This window comes from Parasteatoda tepidariorum, chromosome 11 (genome assembly GCF_982258835.1).
Source record: "Parasteatoda tepidariorum strain Cologne lab strain chromosome 11, Ptep-v5.0, whole genome shotgun sequence".
Lineage (NCBI taxonomy): Eukaryota > Metazoa > Arthropoda > Arachnida > Araneae > Theridiidae > Parasteatoda > Parasteatoda tepidariorum.
In genome coordinates, this window is record NC_141765.1 from 44,491,591 (window position 1) to 44,503,877 (window position 12,287).

A 12,287-nucleotide genomic window follows, 5' to 3' on the forward strand; every position below is an offset into this window, starting at 1 on the left:
TAAAAACATTTTCAGTAAGTTTGACACTTAAACAAAAAATTTATTATTTCTACTTTATGGTTTCCGTGAGTGGTAATTCATTTAAAAAAAAGCAATTTTATAAATTAGAAAATCATTTAATAGAAAAAAATAATTTAGTCAAAAAACGGTGAATGAGAGAATCATCTGAGAAGATTAAAATGATCCTACAATATATGCTTTGCTCAGTGTTTAGCATAATCTAGCAACGGTACTGCTTGACGCTTGGGAATGAATTGCAATTGAATGCGCATCTGTGAATTTCTACGCTAATTGACATTAAAAAAATGTAAAAAAAGGCAACATTTTTACCTGTAGTCTAAGCGTCAAATGATTAGCTACATAATCATACTGATTAAAGTTTATCTAGGGTTAAAGGTTACATTAAAAAATAAGCCAAAATTTTTATTGAAAAAGAATTTTTTTTTTATTTGTTAGTCACCACATAAAACAAAATAAAATTAAATATTAAAAAATAATCTTTTTCCAGTTTATATGACGACTAAAACCCTAAGATTTCAAATATTATTTTTAAAGAAAAATTCATTAAATGATTTAGAAGCTTGCAAACAAAATAAAGGCAGAACATTTTTTTAATAATGTTAGCAAATTATAGTCAATATCAAAATCAACTAAATTCACAATATTATTATTTATTTTTTTTTTGCATCAAAATTACAATTTTTTAAAGATAGTTTTTAAGATAATCATAGATCTCTGTCACTTCAAGATAGTCTACAAATATTTAGTGCATATATCTCGTAAATAGGTGTTTTAATTCAACTCGGCAAAGTTGCGCAAATTAAATTCTTATTTGCAATCGTGTAATTTATAAACGTCTAGTGTTGGAAATAACTCATGAGAATTCTCACGTTCTAAAAGCAAATATAAAATTTTTACTGATTCTTAAATAAGTTAGAGCTCTATGCGTAAGAGTTTCAAGGTTTTAACGTTTTGAGATTTTAAAAACAAAATGTTCTAATGTGGTAAATTCCACAAGGAAACAATTACTAGTAAAAATTGAATTTAGACGAAAATTGTAATCATCATTATGCTTCAAATTTTTTTAAGCTATTATTTAATAGAATTTTGAGGCTTTGGGTATAAGTTGTTTCAAATTTAGTTTCCTGTAATCAACAAACTATTTACAAATGCAATAGTTTTTTTTTCTTCTTCTGAGGTAACTATTTGACTGATTAATACTAACAAACGTACGAATGACTTATCATTTATATATTCATGAATCTGTAAATTTTACTTAAAATGGATTATACATGTATTTCGTTCAAATTAACTTTTTAAAAGCTAAAAAGTAAATTTTGGGAAATGTTGATTGATTGTAATAAATCACTTGTTACGATTCATGAAACAAGTTTCCTGCTGAAGCAAATCTAGATTTGCATCTAACAAACGTCGCTTATGTCATACATTGCGCTCACGCAGTTTTTCGTGCATGTCTTTAAGAGCTAGATTTTTTCTTTAAAAAAAAATTGCATCAACCTTATTTTGTTGAAATATATGTGCTGTAAGTGTGAATGATCTGATAACGTTATATCGTTCTCTTTATACCAGACAGAGGGGAGGGACAAATATTCTTAGAATTTTTTGCGTTAAAAAGGAAGCTACCTGAAATTTCCTCCGATAATCGCGTTGAATTTCTTTTTACAAGTAGCTTTCTAGATGAAAAAATGAAATATAAAATTTATTTAGTCTAATATTATAAGTTATAATTATTTTGTCTAATATCATTAGTTATAATTATTTTGTCTAATATCATTAGTTATAATTATTTTGTCTAATATTATTAGTTATAATTATTTTGTCTAATATTATTAGTTATAATTATTTTGTCTAATATTATAAGTTATAGTTATTTTGTCTAATATTATTAGTTATAATTATTTTGTCTAATATTATTAGTTATAATTATTTTGTCTAATATTATTAGTTATAATTATTTTGTCTAATATTATTAGTTATAATTATTTTGTCTAATATTATTAGTTATAATTATTTTGTCTAATATCATTAGTTATAATTATTTTGTCTAATACTTATAAGCAATTATAAGTTTAAAGTTATTAAAAATCAATTTTTATCTTGAATCAGTAGCAAAGTTTTATTTAACCTGGCAAACTAAGTGCTATGTTGACTGTAAAGTGTTGCTTAAAATTGAAGTTTTTCATCTCAATCAGAAACTTTAATCTTTGCGTTAAAAAAATTTAAATTTAGAGAGTAAATTTAATTCGTATAAAAATTCAATCGTTTGAGTAATGAATTTCAATTGTTATTACAAAAATTTGCATTTTAGTAGCATTTTTTAAAATCATATTGTAACCTTTGCACTCAGAATACTTTAAAATGCTGTTAGAACTTATTTAAGAGCTAAATAAGTTAAATGCATAATACTATATTTTTATATAACTTTTAAAATTCTTAAAATAATGTGGTTACTAATTATTAAAATATAAAGATTTTTAATTTTTAGAGTTGTGACTGTTGATGGCGCCTCAGAGGCGTAGGAGTTGATGGCTGAATTTGAACTGTAACTGGAAATTATTCAAAATTTATATTTGAATTTGCACTTAAAGAGCTTTTGAGTATCTTGAAAGGGATTTTTCTCTTATTCGTTCTCTCATATGATTTTTCTGGGATTCCTTCAATGATTTCCCCAAACATATATTTTCTGCCAACACTGAGCTTAAGGCCACCACAATATTTGGAGTGGTTGTAATTAACAATATAGGAAGCAAATATTTTGAAAATTTTGTGAGTACTCAACATCACCACATGCTTATAGGAACTTTTATATTCAGTTATTTAAAATAGTTTTAAAACAAACGTTAAATTTTATATTTTGCTACGTCTTTAAATGCTTGAGAAATAGGAGAAACGTTATATATATATATATATATATATATATATATATATATATATATATATATTGTTAATTCTCACGAAATGTAACAATTCACTGTCCCTTGCTACAAGATCTAATGCTATAATACTAAAATAACTTTTTAAAAAAAAAATTAATAAATTGCATTGTTGTTAGCATTTTAAAATGACTTTGCACTATCATTGGCTGTTTTGTATCGTTAAAAAATTTAATTGAACTTCAAAATGTCATTTTCCTAGCATGTCCCAAACAATGTTTCCAAAAATAACTAGCTTCAAAACTTTCAATAAATTTTTCAATATCTAATTCTTTTTATCTCAACCGGTGTAATCATTTCTAGAATATACGCAGAGGGTGCTATTTACGAAAACTTCGTTTAAAAAAAATTTTCTGTCAATAATTTCTTTATCCCAAGAAAATCTGTCATTTTCCTGGCTACTTTTATTTAATGGCTTATAACCAAAATAGATAGAGCCAGCAATCAATATCTTATGTTAATAGATAGATTAGATACCCTCCTATATGAACATGTCTCGTTGCATGAATAAAGAACCAATTTTCTGGTTCAAAATCTATTTCGAAAAATTTTTCAAGATGAGTAGGTTTTTGTGTTGTCACTTTCCTGGCTTCTTGAAATCATTAATAACATAAACTACATAGATTTATCTGAGTTATTTTAAGAAATCCTGTTGTTTTCTGCAGAATGTAAACGTCTTAGGCCAAAATATTAAATTAAAGTTATATGCTATAAAATGGCGAAGTTGTCATTATCCTGGCTTTTGAATTCCAGGACATTGAACTTACTATTAACTTAAAATGACTGTTTTTTTTAAACTTCTAAGCTAATATGTCATTTTCCGGGCATTTCTATTTTTTTTTTCACGAGTAAATGTCAATAAACTGCACTGCTGTCTGTAACATATTAATAAATGCAACTAAAGAAGTATACAAAAAAAAAATTTTAGATTATTTTGAAGACTTCAAAGTTGAAGAAATTTTTTGGTCCGAATTGTCATGTTTAAAAAAAATCACCCATATATATTTTGTTCAATTGTTGCATAAAAAATACCAATTTTGTTTTACTTCAGTAAGATGCGCTTTTTAACATTTAACTTGACTGCGTACAAACAATGATAAAGAAAGAAACTCCAACGTATGCCCGTTGAAATTTCTGGGAGATATTCCTGCCATTTTTAAATTCAACATTTAGCAATCTAGACCGAAAAAAAAAATCGATATTTAATGAGACTCATTGCATCAATTATTTCACATTTGCAGATATATGAAAATTGACAAGAGGGGTTTGAAACTTATTTATAATAGTATAGTTTATCAATTACTTTTCACTTAATTTTTATTTGGTTGTCATGATCAATTAAGGCCATAATAATTTTCCTCTCACATCAAAAGCCAAACTTGACATTTATCAGCGCATTTCAAAAAACAGCTGCAATTAGATCTTGACATTCTTCTTTATCGAAGCATCGAAAAACAATTGTTAGCAAGATTCATCGTTTGATTGAACTTAAAGTTGAGATGAGTGGTTGGAATTTCCACCTTCGGAAAACGCGGTTTTCAATCTGAAACTTCTAAATCACAGCTCGGTAGGCCCGCATCTGCAGGTATTTTTACGCGCGCCATCTATCGTCATCCGGCCAAGGTTTCGGGATTGGAAAATTTCTTCCCGCTCGGAACGGAAAATCTTTTCTAGTCAATCGCGTGGTCAGACAATTGAAAGCTGCTTTCTCTTACTAAAGCATCTTTGGGAATAAGAAAACATCTTAAACTGCTATTTCTAGAAAGATTTGAGTTAATTTCATTATGTTCATTTAACTTTTAATGCATTTTTTTTAAAGTTTTCTGATATAAGGTGGTTAATGTTTTCCTTTTTTTAATTGAATTAGGAATTGTGTTGGATATTCCTGAATTGTTTACTTGTGGATTACATCCTCTGATTGGTAAGTAGTTATTTGATTTCTTTATCCTTTCCCCAAACTTTTTAAAAATTGTTTTCCGAATTTTGCAAATTTCAAATGGCGGCGCTGGAGCGGAGCATCCCATTCGAGTTTCGATCGACTCCTGTTTCATCCTTTGGAGGATGGAGAGGATTCCATCTGTATTGATTATCTTTATCTGCCTCTTATGTAGATCATAGAAAACCTCCACCTGAGGATACAAATATTTTATCTATTTTACCTGAGGATACAAATATTTTCCTCAAACCTGATAAGCTTTTCAATTTATCACTGTCATAGGAAAATAATAGAGATAATGTAAACTCCTTAAGATTTGAAACCTGTTAAGTCTCCCATTCTGTTAAAAAAAAATTATCCTCTATACAGAAATAAACTTTTAACATCTTGTCCGCTTTTACTGGGTTGCAAAATAAAAGTCTGGGAAGCATACTTTACAATCCAAAATTGCTAAAACTCGATTTCTGAATGTAGTAGCAAATATTTTTTTATTTATAACTTTTAAGCATGTACTAAACTACTATTTTGTTTTTATATGTGCTTAATTTAGTGCTTATCAGAATATACTGTCATAACAAAGAAAATGCTAAATTATTACATAATTTTCAATGTTTAACATTTTTACCTCGTTAGGGATTATGTTTATTTAATAATTTAATTCAATAATTTAAAATTAGTCAGTTTTTCTATCATTTTTTATTGCAAGTCATGAAACAAAACTTTTTACAAAACTGCGTAAAAAGATAAAAATCTTTATATTAAAGTCAAAAATAACTTAGATAAAATCTGTTAATCATATACATCACAAATGTCATGCTTCTTCATTTCCTAAAAAAATAAGATTGTCATGTTTAAAAGAATCGCATTAATGTATGTGTATATTATCTCTCTCTGAATACATTTATACATATAAAAAGCATACGCACATACGTTTCCTACAACATCATTTTATTTTTAAGTACGAAATGCCGTTTATGTTTGGCGTACAATAGCCGTTTCTGGTTCATGTAGAAATAAACTCTACATTTAATATGATGTCTAGTTGAAATATATTTTTTTCCCTTTGGTGGGTATTTCAAATAATGTTAAATTTTGGAATGTGTATAGAGAATAATAGAAATGTGCATAATTTGTAATCCCAAAATAGTGTCAAAGAACAATATTAAAGTTTTGAATTTGTATATAGAGTACTGAGCTTTATAGATATTGGTGCCGATTTATTGTGCACTAGAGAAATCTCTCTCTGCCTTTCTACAAGCATTATATGTAATGGTTGCGGTGTAAGCGAAGTTTGGGCTCTAAAAATCGTTTGGAAGTATTGTAATATAAGTATTGACATTTAGCAGTTCGTCAAATTAAATACCATCTGTTCCCGAGCTCAACTTCCCTCAGTACCACATCGCTATTGAACAATCCGAATCTTTCATGATGTTTCTTTTGAAAAAGATATTTCTGTAAGGTTTAGTACCTCGTCTGCTAATCATCAATTTACTTGAATAAAGCAGATTTAAAAAAAGCTCCATATGCTCAGATAGAAAAAAAAATATGTTGAATGTCTTAAAAAAAAATGATGAATGTACTCAACAGATTAGCCCCGACGAGAGTAGGAAGTAAAAGTTGTTTCAAAAAAGTCTTGAATACATTATTTTTAACTGTAAAATTGTATCCATCTACAAATAATATGTATCCAAGTGCATAATTTTGCATTCTCTAGACAATTATGTTATACTTTAGGGTAAAAAAATATTAGCATTATTTACTATATTATAAAAACTGTCGGCCAGGTGACCGAGTGGTCAACTTGCCTGCCTGTGAAGCCAGTGGGTGCGGGTTCGAATCCACTCAGGGCATGGATGTTTCTCTCTGTGTGTTGTTCTCTATTGTATGATGTGTGAATGTGGCCCACCCTATAAAACGGGTATCTGTGGCAGTGTGGCGTGGGTAATATTTCTCGCCTCCGTGATTTAGGTTCACAGGTGCCCACTGGGTAACGTTAAATGAGTAACACTTCTGGCATCTTCCTAGGCGAAGAACGTGAAAGTTCAGTGACAGCCATTAAAAAAAAAAAAAAAAAAAAAATATATATATATATATATATATGTGTATATGTATATATGTATATGTATATATGTATATGTATATATGTATATGTATATATGTATATGTATATATGTATATGTATATATGTATATGTATATATGTATATGTATATATGTATATGTATATATGTATATGTGTATATGTATATATGTATATGTATATGTATATATGTATATGTATATATGTATATGTATATATGTATATGTATATATGTATATGTATATATGTATATGTGTATATGTATATGTGTATATGTATATATGTATATGTATATATGTATATGTATATATGTATATGTATATATGTATATGTATATGTATATATGTATATGTATATATGTATATGTATATATGTATATGTATATGTATATATGTATATGTATATATGTATATGTATATATGTATATGTATATATGTATATGTATATATGTATATGTATATATGTATATGTGTATATGTATATATGTATATATGTATATGTATATGTATATATGTATATGTATATGTATATATGTATATGTATATATGTATATGTATATATGTATATGTATATATGTATATGTATATATGTATATGTATATATGTATATGTATATATGTATATGTATATATGTATATGTATATATGTATATGTATATATGTATATGTATCTATGTATATGTATATATGTATTATAAAAACTGTATTTTTATAAGGTTTATATACACTAAATTAGCATCTAAACTATTTTGACATCTGTTATCGAATCCATGTAAATCAAAAAACACAAAAAAAGTAAGCTCCCAGCCTGGAAAACTGAAAAAAAAAAAAACTTTCTTTGAATGTGACTTCAAGGCAATGCAATTTAGGATTTACTTCCCTTTTAAAGGCATCTTTGTTACTCTTTTTTTAATGATTTTTTTTTTTAATAGAACAGCGCCAATATGATACACAACTCTAAACTTGCATTATTATATTTTTATCTGTTTGATATGGGCCATAATGTAGATAATTACAAAAATAAAAACAATGGGTATAATATATTTTTATTTTGTCTATATTTTAGTGGATAAATATCTTGAAAGCCTAAAATGAACATTTAAAAAGTTTAAAGTCACTTTCATATTTATCTTATACTCGTATCTCATCAGTTGCAAAAGTTGTCTCATATTAGTTCTCTGACGTCGGTAGCTTATAATTTAAGGCACATTAAACATATCACAAGTTTTAATGCCTCGAAATACACACAAATGTTTTTTGAATCAACCTTAGCAGAATTACTTAAGTTATAAACGAACAAAAAAAAAATTTTCTCGCAAAAGAGTATTCGCAATATAATTATTTTTTATTTCAATATTTATAGTATGTATTTTAATATAAATAGTTTGTATTTCTTTCAAAATGAGTCCAATTTAATTTCTATAAAATTGCCAGCACTTTCATGGGACCTCACATCGGCTCCATCATTTTGAGGGTTATATTCATCTCCATCGACCAGTATTTTAATTTGTAAATTAAGTATACAAACAAGAAGATAACTTTGAAATTATATTAGGATTTTTTTATCAATGATACCAAAAACGTCTAGTAAGTCATAATCGACTACATTCAAATATTATAATTTTGGAAAAATTCTAAATCTCTTAAATAGTTAAAGCAAAATTAGGAGTAATAATACTTTTTTTTAAATTTTTATCACTCCTCTGTTGTATATGTTTGCTGTAATTACATATGTACTCTATTTATGAAATAGTAAATAAATACTTTTTTAAATACTAATTATATCCCTATTATCCTTAGTGATTAGTTAAGATCTTTATAAGACATTTTATAACAAGATGTAACCTATTTTCCAGAATTATCCTCATCAATTTTGTTTTTAGAATTTGATATTTATATTAACCAAAATAATGTCTTTATTTTAAAAAAGGCTCTATATGCTTAATCAACTTGATATATCAACCCCAATATTTGCTAGCAAAATAACGCTACATAAACTAAATATCATTTATGCTATAGAAATGGAAACAAAAAGAAATTATTTATAATTAAAGTTTTTTCATTATAATTTTAGTGATTTTCCATGACACAATTTCTATGAAAAGAATTTTTCTTCTTGCTATAGTGAATTCTATTTTTCCACATTTTTTATGACTACACTTTAAAAGATTGCGATTTAAATTTTAAAAAACGAAACGTATTATTCATTCCCACGCACACACAATGCGAAATAAACGTAATACTTAAAGAAGTAAGCTACTGAGAAATTAGTTTTTTTACGAAAACGAAAAAAAGCATCAAGCAACAGCCAACAGGTTTTACCTTCAGGTGAATACGAGATATGACATAATCCACTATTTCTTCCTTAAATGCATCAAATGCAATTAATTCCAATTTTATTATATTTTTGTGAATTTTAAAAACCAATAATTCATTAGTTTTTTTTGAATAATGCGTGTAACAAATAAAAATATTAAGAGAGCATTCACATATTTTTAATGCTCACGTATTACATAATGACACTCTTCACAAAATGTCAAATTAAAGCTTACGAATCGGATCTATATTTACGCGTCCTTTACTTTGTCGAATAAAATAGAAAATCAATCCCATTAGCTCTCTTTTGCTAGAATTTTAAAGAAAATAAAAAAAAAACTGAAGCTAATAGGTTTAAAAATTTTCTACGCACATTTAATTAGCTCAAATCTAACTTTAATTTGAAAATTCGCTATTTTCTTTTAAGTGTTGACACTTGATATTTTGATACTTATCTCCAAATTTATACACAATTATCGAAAAATTTTCTAAAAATTATTAAACTATGTGGCAATGATGAGGTAAAGAAAGCATCTTCCGTGAACTAACTTATTTCATTTGTCTCAGTCCCTTTTGGGGGGCTGATAGATACGTTCTAAAAAATGCATATGTAAGCTTTTTAGAACTATGTGTTAGATTGATAAATGTAGTCTTTTTTTTTTTACTGTCTGATTTGAGAATGTCTGAATTTTCAGAATAATGTTAAATTTATTTTAAGTATTTACAAACTAATTTTAATTCAGCAAATAAAGTGGCAAATGCAGTTATCATAAAAGTTTTTTCTTTGAGCTCATCACAGATTTGAAGTTTTTTCATGTTTTCCATAGCGTTCCAAAATTTTTTCTTCACTTGATAAAATAAGAACAAAAAGTTTCCAGGCAAGAAATATTGTAATGACTTATCAGTTCATTTCACGACACTGAATATGCAAAACAGTAATTAAGTGTCGTGATTAAATGTATTTCGCATTTTTTTCGAAATTAATATTGCTGAATTTTTTTAAGTTTAATATGCTTTATCGTGAGATAAAAAGAACATCTTTTATAGACCAACTTATCCTATAAGTGTCAGCAGAGATAAATTCGATTGAAGACAGATAAAATAGTTCGTGTGCAAAAAAGAATACCATCTTGCGCACCTGATAATTTTTATTCATTAGATTTTTAGGAGGTTTCAGAGGGCAAAGAATTTTTAAATATTCATGTTGAAACATGTTCAAACATCAAATTTAAACAGCAAGTTTTATTACTCAGTGCTTTAAAAATTTTATCAGTTTCTAGATTGTGTAAGTAAGAAAAAAATGTTTTTTTTCTTCCCAGTCTTAATTTTTTACGAATAATGTGAAACATATAAAAGTGACAAGGAAAAAAAAATTAGCCTTTAACATAGTTGGACACAGTATGCATTAAAACGAGTTAATAAAAACATTAACTATAGCATTTAATGCAAAATACATTGCCTCGCTGTATAACTCTTAAGTATATAAAATATTTGCAAACAGCTTTATGATAATATGCAAGCAAGGTTCGCGTATTTAAATGAATGTTATTGAAGAACTTCGAGAGCTTTGTAGCTTCCTAATGTACCATAAAAACAATAACATCCCGTTATCCACGAATTTAAAGATTAGTTTCAAGCAAGAAAAAAAAAAGTACAGTAACATGGCACACATATAAATTCGCCTAGTTCCTCAACCTTTCACATCTATCGTTTTGTTATTTCCTCAATCGAACCGCATTTTGCTGGAAGGGAAAAATAACGGTTGGTAAAATACATCTTTTATTTTAAATTCTTTAGAAGAAAAAATGGTTTTTCTTCAAATGTCGTCCGATGGTGAGAAAAAGTGATTAAATAAAAAAAAAATTGTGTCCACATTTGCCGGCGACCTTGGGGAAAAAAATCTAGTTAAAACTGCAATCATTCCAATGACCTAGAACTTGTTTCATGGAATCTGAGAAGCATTTCGTCTTACGCTTTCAGCTCTTTTATTACCAGTCAGGTCATCGGTTTTGGCGCCTAATCGCCAAGCTTGTGTTGTATAGTTTTTCAGTTTTTCAAGATGTTAGCACTTATTATCAACACATTACTTGAGGCCGTGTACCTTGTTCAATTAGGTTGCTGCTAATTTAATCTGCTAATGATGGGTCATTAAGGATTTTAGTCAGTAACTACCGTGCTTCAACATGACCTGCGGCAAAACTGATTTATAAAATACCGATTTATCTAAAAATGACTACTTTTAAAACTGCCACAAAATTGATTGAACACCACATAAATTGTATAAATATATATGATAATTCTACATGGGATATCACTGAACCAATATAAAATCTAACCAAATACTATTGAATTGTAAATATTCGTAATTAAGAGTATATGATATCAATAGCAGTATAAAAACCTAAACAAAACAAACACCCCTATAAATTCTAAAAACAATACAAATGCCAATATTTAATAAAAAAAAAAGCTTTTATCGATTGATGAACTGACGATTTCTTTTGTTCTTTTGGAAGAGTTTTCGAAGCATTATCGATATCTCACAGGGAACTTTATTGATGATTCCTCAAATTCTTTATCTTAATAGTTTCTGATTCTTGTTTGTATAAACTGTATAATTTTATATTCGAGATTATATATATATATATATATAACGTCGTTGCCGAGTGGAAGGATTAAAACAGGTATAGGGCTGGGAAGGAGGGTACAAAATTTATTTATTAATTATTAGTCAGAGCAGTCATGAGAGAGTAAAAGTGAACACGAAAAGTAGCGCTCCTTGGTTATATGTTAGGAAAAATCTTGCAAAGTAAAATTCGTAAAATGTTTCAATTTAGGGAAAGAGGGAAATCTTAGTAATTGCTATTGGTTTATGAAATAGATCGAGCATTTCCCACAGAGAGCTAAGGGGAAAATGTCCTGCTTTTAATTAAATGCATACTTGAGCCAAAAATAGATTTAAGAACAGGATGTGGCTTTTAAAAGTGTGAGAAAGTATTTCGAT

The 12,287-nt window shown here is 27.3% G+C and overlaps 1 protein-coding gene across 4 annotated transcripts in view; it reads left to right on the forward strand.

Annotated features, from left to right (window-relative positions):
• Positions 1-12,287, forward strand: part of LOC107447991 (CD151 antigen) — a 175,429-nt gene that overhangs the window by 129,159 nt on the left and 33,983 nt on the right. For 3 of the 4 annotated variants that reach the window (XM_071187513.2, XM_043051760.2, XM_043051764.1), the window contains one exon: positions 4,822-4,875. The gene's annotated coding sequence lies outside the window, so the exon portion shown is untranslated. Of the gene's footprint in view, positions 1-4,560; positions 4,727-4,821; positions 4,876-12,287 lie in introns of those variants that run through there. The other variant, XM_071187512.1, reaches the window with a different exon arrangement.